Source organism: Erithacus rubecula (genome assembly GCF_903797595.1).
Source record: "Erithacus rubecula genome assembly, contig: scaffold_88_arrow_ctg1, whole genome shotgun sequence".
Classification (NCBI taxonomy): domain Eukaryota; kingdom Metazoa; phylum Chordata; class Aves; order Passeriformes; family Muscicapidae; genus Erithacus; species Erithacus rubecula.
This window is the reverse complement of record NW_027635446.1, coordinates 529382-537044: the sequence shown is the minus strand read 5'-3', so window position 1 is coordinate 537044 and position 7663 is coordinate 529382. Positions and strand designations below refer to the sequence as shown.

General features: G+C 54.1%; 1 pseudogene across 1 annotated transcript; it reads left to right on the top strand.

Annotated features, from left to right (window-relative positions):
* Window positions 1-2394: 2394 nt before the first annotated feature.
* Window positions 2395-6500, top strand: LOC306816791 (putative olfactory receptor 1F12P pseudogene; annotated as a pseudogene). Its single transcript, XR_013777889.1, has 3 exons — window positions 2395-2567; window positions 3881-4377; window positions 6405-6500. The product of XR_013777889.1 is annotated as a putative olfactory receptor 1F12P pseudogene (transcript).
* The last annotated feature ends 1163 nt before the right edge of the window (window positions 6501-7663 follow it).

Below are 7663 nucleotides of genomic sequence, written 5' to 3'. Positions count from 1 at the left end.
CATGGAACCAAGGATACCATTGTGCCACTAAAGCCCCATGGAATCAAAGGTGCATTCTTACATGAAATCATGGAGGTCGTTTTTACACTTTGAGGCCTGAGAAATCAAAGGGCCATCGTGGACTTCAGAGCCTTGTGGAGCCAAGGGGACCACAGTGACACCGAGAGTCTCAGTGAATCAAAGGGCTGCTTGACACTGTGGGACTCAATGGATCCAATGATCTGTTGTGACACTGCAAGTATTCCTTATGGAATCATGGAGACTATTGTGACACTACAAGCCTCATTGATCCAAGGGGCCATTGTGACACTGCAAGGCCCCATGGGAGCAAGGGACCAGTGTGATGCTATGGAGCCCCATGGAAACAAGAGGCCAGTGTGACACATCTGGGCCTCAAGGAACCAAGGATCCAGTATGACACTGCCATTGTGATACTACAGGGACACATGGAAACAAAGGAACAGGTAACAGGTCTGGATGTCTTGCCTGACTGATCCAACTGCCCTTGGCATATCAATGGTCTCTTCTCATGTGCCCCTGAAACACTGGGGATCCCGTGGCACCAAAGACATCACTGTGGCCCTGCTGGGCTGCATGGTCCCAAGGGGCTGGTGTGCAGCAGCAGGGCTGTGTAGAACCAAGAGGTCATTCTGCATTAAAGGGCCTGGTGCAGCCAAAGGGCCATTGTGATCCTGCAGGGCACCATGGATCCATGGACACCATTGTGGCATTTCAAGGCCTCATGGAATTATGGAGACCACTGTGACACGGTGGGGTCCCATGGAACCAAAGGGCCATTGTGACCCCGCAAGGCCTCATGGAACCAAGGGGACATGGAACTAATCTGGTGGGTTTGGCCTCCCAGGGACTACCTGACAACCCCAGCTGACTTTGGCATGTGGAAAGTTGCCTCTCATTTACCCCTGTAGAACTGGGGCTATGTGCTTTCCTTCCAATGGAAAAGAACCTTCCCTCTTTCCAGGAACCCTTGGCTGAAATTGGTACTGGCCCTAAAATATTTTCTTATTCAAGGGTTTCTCCCAGGCACAAGCTGCCAGGACAGCCCCTGGTGGTCACAACTCATCGGCCCTGAGACACTCAGGTACGTTCCCTCCTACCTATTAAAGAAACCAGCCTTATGGTTCAGGGGCCATGGCCAAAACTGTGATTTGGGCCTCCCAAATTCTATCTAGGCAAGGATTCTCTCAAGCAAAATAAGCTAGAACAGAGAAGTCTGGCTGCTTTAGTTCTTCTGCTGATTTCTGTAGACAATGAACAAAATGTTTTTGCCAACCACATTAGAGAGGACCCAGAGATCTCCAAAGATGAGGTTTGCAGTCCACAGCACATGACCACTGTATAGGAACAAAAAGCTCTATGCTTAGTGGAGTGGAGACTGAGGACAGCAGAGGAGTGCCGCGGGAGTGCTTGGAGGGCAGTTTCAGAGATGGTGGATCTTTTTAGCACAATAGAGAGCAGTTGGAGTAAGAAAGAATTAACACCAGTGGCAGCTGGGGAGGTCTGAACTGGAAAAATGGAGAAAGGAATTTCTCTTCCAGGACAGGTTCTAGGGTGCAACACATCCCTCAGAAGGAGTCTGGAGTAGCCCAAGGTTTTGTGTGGCCAGACAGAGGCAGGCAGGATGCAGAGCTGTCAGCAAAGGAAGGGGCCAGCGAGGTGGGGCAGTTGGGGGATGACGACAGCCTGCAGGAACAGAGGCGCAGGACATGGACACTGTAGGACAGCCTGGGCTGCAGAGGGCACAGAGATGGGCAGCAGCTGAAAGGCCCTGCCAGAGCCAACTGCTGCAGCACTTGGGCCATGGCTGCTGGCCCTGGGCCTGAGGCCAGCAGGGGACAAGTGAGCCTTGCTGTGCTGGGGCCTCATTGCCTCCTTGTCCCTTCTCAGCAGCCTGGCAGGGGCTGCCCCATGGTCCTGCCCTTGGCATTGCACATTCCCAGAGCCCAGTGCCCCAGGAAGAGCCCTGAGCAATGAGGGAGGGACAGGATCTGCCTTGCCAGGTGCTGGAGCTCAGGCCTTGGCCCTTTGCATCCCTGAAACACATCCAGGTTTGCTCAGCATCAGAGACACCTTTCACTTGTTTGTCTCCCCCATGTCATCAGTGCCACCTGATGCTCTAACTGGAAGCTGGGGAAAATTTCAGTCATATCCCTCAGTGGAATCCATTAAAACTTAGAGGAACTTTGGACTTTCAATTAAATTTTGAGTTCTTGAGAAGTTTTTTGAGCACACTCTCTCAGGGACTGAGTCTGATGTAAACAGCACCAAAGCCCTGAGAGATCATTAAAGTCCTTGTGCTCTGTCTGTGCTGCTGAGTTGGGCCAGGCTCCTGGCACAAAGGCAGCTCCCAAGGTAAACCAAGAAAAGCTTCAAAAAGATATTTCTGCTCAAGAGCAGCTCCTCTTCCAGCCCAGCAGGGCTGAGGGCACTGCCTGCAGGCACTGAGGGGACAGGAGCCAGGTACAGACAGGCTAAAGGCAATCAGGACTGGGAAGACATTGAGCTGAGACTTCACTTGGGGAAACATCTTCACAGCCCTGGAAATGGTGAGTCTGTGGGTGCAGAGTAATGTTCTCTGTGCTGCTGGGAGGGATCTCCTGGAGCCAGCACAGCCCACAGCCTGGGGGATGTGTCAGGAGGACTCTTACAGTTTCTCTGAGGCACAGGAGGAGGAGGAGGAGGAGGAGGAGGAGGAGGAGGAGGAGGAGGAGGAGGAGGAGGAGGAGGAGGAGGAGGAGGAGGAGGAGGAGGAGGAGGAGGAGGAGGAGGAGGAGGAGGAGGAGGATGTGCTGCAGAGCGGGGCTGCCCTGGGCACCGTCAGAGGGGCAGGGCAGGACGGCTCCTGCTGCCAGGGATGGCTGCAGGGGCTGAAGCTGGGGCTGCAGCCAGGGCTGCCCAGGGCTGTCCTGCAGAACAGCTCCTGCAGCCTGCATGGCTCTTGGCCAGCCCAGGGCATGTGCCACCTGCCAGGGATAGCTCTCAGCCTGCCTGGCAGCTCCCCATGGGCTGTGGGGAAAAGTTGGAGGTGGAAGGAGCCACCCCCACCAGGGCAGATTCCTTCTGCTGTGGAGATGGTGCTGCATGGCCAGGGCTACTCTCAGCTTTCTCCTCAAGGGAAGGGAAAGGGGCTGTCAGGTGTGTCTGTGTCACTGAGACTCCTGCACTGTCCCACTGGGGATCTGCCTCAGGTCTCCCTCACAAAGTGCCTCCTCACCCTCCTCTGCCTACAGACAGCTGCAGCAGCACCTTGACTTAAAACATCTCTGTCTGAGCTGCCGTTAAGGCCCTGCTAGAAGGGCGATGCCCCTGGGCAGTGCCGTGTGCTGGGAGGGGTCTGCAGGGCAGAGCTGAGCCCCCAAGGCTGGTCTGGGCTCTTGAATCACTGGCAGGGACAAGATTTGGATAGAGAGAAGAAGCTCCTAGCAGGTACAACTCCAGGAATCAGAGAGCAAGACCAAACCTCATATTCTCTTCTCTGTCCATCTGAACTGAGAAAATAAAAGATAATAAGGGAAATTAATTCAAAATTAGGGCATTCAAAAAGGCTACCTTTTTTACAGGTATGTTTTATGTGCAACCACCCTGAATTAGTGGGAGGTGTGATGAACAAATGGCACGTTTGGGGGACCAGTAGGTGTGACTACACTGGGGTATACGGAGCCCTGTTTTCCCTCTGGTCTCCCCAGTATTCAGGCTAAGAGCAATGTTGAAGACTCAGCAGCAACAGATAGCCAAACTCAAACAACTTTAGCAAAATTCTCCTACAGGAAGAGCAGTATTTTGAGGGAATTCCTAAGAAAATAGTGTAGAATTGAGTCAAAAAAGTTCATCCCAACTTGTCAATGCTTACTTTGAACAGCTGACTATGTCCAGAGGGAAGAAATGTCCAACAGCAGCTCCATCAGCCACTTCCTCCTGCTGCCATTGGCAGACACATGGCAGCTGCAGCTCCTGCACTTCTGCCTCTTCCTGGGCATCTCCCTGGCTGCCCTCCTGGGCAACGGCCTCATCATCAGCGCCGTAGCCTGCGGCCACCACCTGCACACCCCCATGTTCTTCTTCCTGCTCAACCTGGCCCTCACTGACCTGGGCTGCATCTGCACCACTGTGCCCAAAGCTATGCACAATTCCCTCTGGGACACCAGGACTATCTCCTACTCAGGATGTGCTGCACAGCTCTTTTTCTTTATAGTCTTCATTTCAGCAGAATATTTCCTCCTGACCATCATGTGCTACGACCGCTACGTGTCCATCTGCAAACCCCTGCACTACGGGACCCTCCTGGGCAGCAGAGCTTGTGCCCACATGGCAGCAGCGGCCTGGGCCAGTGCCGTTCTCCATGCTCTCATGCACACGGTCAATACATTTTCCCTGCCCCTGTGCCATGGAAATGTCCTGGGCCAGTTCTTCTGTGAAATCCCCCCGATCCTCAAGCTCTCCTGCTCCAAATTCTATCTCAGGGAACTTGGAATCATGGCAGTTAGTGTGTGTTTAGGAGTCATATGTTTTGTGTTCATGGTTTTCTCCTATGTGCAGATCTTCAGGGTCGTGCTGAGGATTCCCTCTGAGCAGGGACGGCACAAAGCCTTTTCCACCTGCCTCCCTCACCTGGCTGTGCTCTCCCTTTTCCTCAGCACTGGGACATTTGCCAACCTGAAGCCCCCCTCCATCTCCTCCCCATCACTGGATCTGTCAGTGTCAGTTCTGTACTCAGTGGTGCCTCCAGCCCTAAATCCCCTCATCTACAGCTTCAGGAACCAGGAGCTCAAGGTTGCTATGTGGAGACTGTTGACTAGACAATTTCAGGAACATTAATTTCTGGCCAATTTCTGCAAATCCCTTGGAATAAACATAATTTCTGATACTTCTTGTTGGTTTCATATTGGAGGTTCTTTTACCTTGTTTTCCCTTCTGTTAATACTGTCCACAAAGAAATGTCATTTTTTGTGCCATTTTGCATTTGATTTCACTCCACCTTCCCTGTGGCCACAGACTGTGTAAATGAATGCCTGCTCTCTCAGGGGCCTTAAATGAACAAAATGATCTCCTAGAAAAGTTTTCACTGGAGATTCCCATTTTCTTCCCATCTCTGGAGCTGCAGCAGCAATGTCTGTGTGCAGAGCTGGGGCAGATCAGTGCTGGCACAGCAGCTGTGCCCAGCAGCAGCAGCACTTGGTGTTGCCAGTGCTGCTCCCGTGCCACTGCCCCGCTGCCCTCCTGCCCCTCGTGTTTCTGCAGGGCCTGAGTGCTCTCGGGATCGGGCACAGCCCTGGGGGTGGCAGTGCTGGGGCTGCAGCAGGGACAGGCCATGGCCACTGCTGGGGCAGTGCTGGAGCTTCAGGGCAGGGCCTGGAGGCTCCAGGCTCCTTGGCCAGGCTCTCTCCACAACACTTGGCCAGGCCAATGCTTAGCAGAGAAAACCCCCGTGAGCAGCCCCAGGCTGGCCGTGGGCAGGCTGGGGGCAAACAGCATGGCTGGTGCTCTGCAAGGTCCCTGCAAGGGGGAGACCCTGGCAAGGAGCAGCAGAGCAGGGGCTGATCCATCCCCACTGCGCTGGACAGCACAGGGCAGCGTCCCAGAGCATCCTCATGCACCTGCCAACAGCATCCCCCCTCTACAGCCCTGGCCTCTCCCCCAGCTCCCACACGTGCCACATCCTTGCAGGCACAGACACGGCAGCACTGGCTCAGGAGCCCCTGTTTGCACTGCACAGAGCAGGTGTCAGCACCCCCATGGTGCTGCTGTGGGGAGATGGAGCTGAGTGAGCAAAAATGCCATCAGTCCCTGGGCCAGCAAGGGCTGGGGGATGGCAGGGAAACCACTCAGGTTTGTAGTGGACTCTGCAGTCAGCCAGAAAATTTGTTCCCATGAGCTGTGAGTTTCCAGTCCCACTGCAGACACTCTTGCTCAGAGCCACAGCTGCCTTGTAGCCACCCCCACACAGCCTTGAGCATTTCCTTTGATTCACCTTTTCTTGCTTTTCTCATTCCTGATCCATATTTCTGTCTCTTTCCCAATTCTGTCCCCTCCCCTGCAAACAGTCAATCCTGATTTTGCCATTCCTCTATGGCCTGCACTTCCCATTTCAGTTTCTCAGTTGGCACCATGGGAACATCCCTTGGGGAGCAGGATCATCCTACAAGTGCTTCAGGAATTGCTGACAGTCTCCACAGGCCAGGGGGGCACATCTGGGCTGGTGTGTCTGGGTGTGGGGCTCCCTGTTCTGGGCAGTGAGGAGGGGCTGGAGAGGCTCTGCAGGAGGGGCTGGAGAGGCTCTGCAGGACTGACAGGATGGGCTTTGGGGCTGTGTGGAGAAGCTGAGTGACCTGGGCTGCTGGACCTTGTGAAGAGGAGGCCCAGGGCTCATCCTGCAACTGTTCCAGGTGTGGCTTCAGAGAATCACTGAATCAGCCGAGTTTGAAAAGACCTTGGAGATCATCAAGTCCAACCTGTGCCCTGACACCGCCTTGTCTTCCTGAGCCTCCTCCTCCCCAAAATATACATCATCAATTCACTCAGCCAGTCCTCACAGGACTTGTGTTCCAGACCCCTCACCAGCCTTGTTGCCCTTCTCTGGACGCACCCCAGCCCCTCCATGACCCTCCTAAATTAGGGGGCCCAGATACTTGAGATGCTGCCCAACCAGTGCTGACTACAGGGGAAGAATTACTGCCCTGCTTCTGCTGGCCTCACCATTCCTGGTCCAGGCCAGGAGCCATTGACCTTCTTGTCCACCTGGGCACACTGCTGGCTCATGTCCAGCTTCCTGTCCATCAATGCCCCCAGCTCCCTTTCTACCTGGCTGCTGTCCTGACACTCTGTCCCCAGCCCATAGCACTGCAGGGTTGTTGTGACTGAAGTGCAGGACCTGGCACTTGGTCTTGTTAAACATCACCTTGTTGGATCTGAGCCCTGGATTCAGCCTGTCCAGGTCCCTCTGCAGAGCTCTCATACAGTGAAGCAGAGCTCTCATACAGTGAAGCAGATGAACACTCGCAGCCAGCTTGGTGTCACAACATTTCCATGATGCCCTAGAGTATCACAAGTCTCTCCATGATTTCTTGACGTCTGCCAATTTCACAATGTCCCTTTGGTTCCATTTGACCCCTTGGTGTCACAGAATCCCATGGATCCTTGGCCCCCGCAGTGTCACAATGGTCCTTAGTTCCATGAGGTCTCGCAGTGCAGCAATGTTCTCCTTGTTCCTCAGTGGCACAATGGATCCTTGGTCCATCATAGTGTCAGACATTTTTCCTTCATTCCTGGAGTCCCTGAGGAGCAGCACTGGACCCTTAGTTCCATGGGGCCCTGCAGGGTCACAATGGCCCCATCATTACAGAAGGTCCTGCTCTGTCACAGTGCTCTGCATGGTCCCACAAGGCCCTGCAGTGTCACAGTGGCCTCTTGGTTCCAGGAGGCCTCTGAGTGCCACCATGAATTCCTTGGTGCTGCAGTGTCACAATGGAGCCCTGGTTACACAAGATCCTGCAGTGTCACGAGGACCCTTGATTCCATGGGGCACCACAGTGTCACAATTGTTCCCTTAGTTCCAAGAGTCCTTGCAGTGGAACAATGGCCCCTTGATTCCATTGGCCCCAGGCTCTCACAAGGCTCTCTTTTGTTTTGGAGTGTCACAATGGAC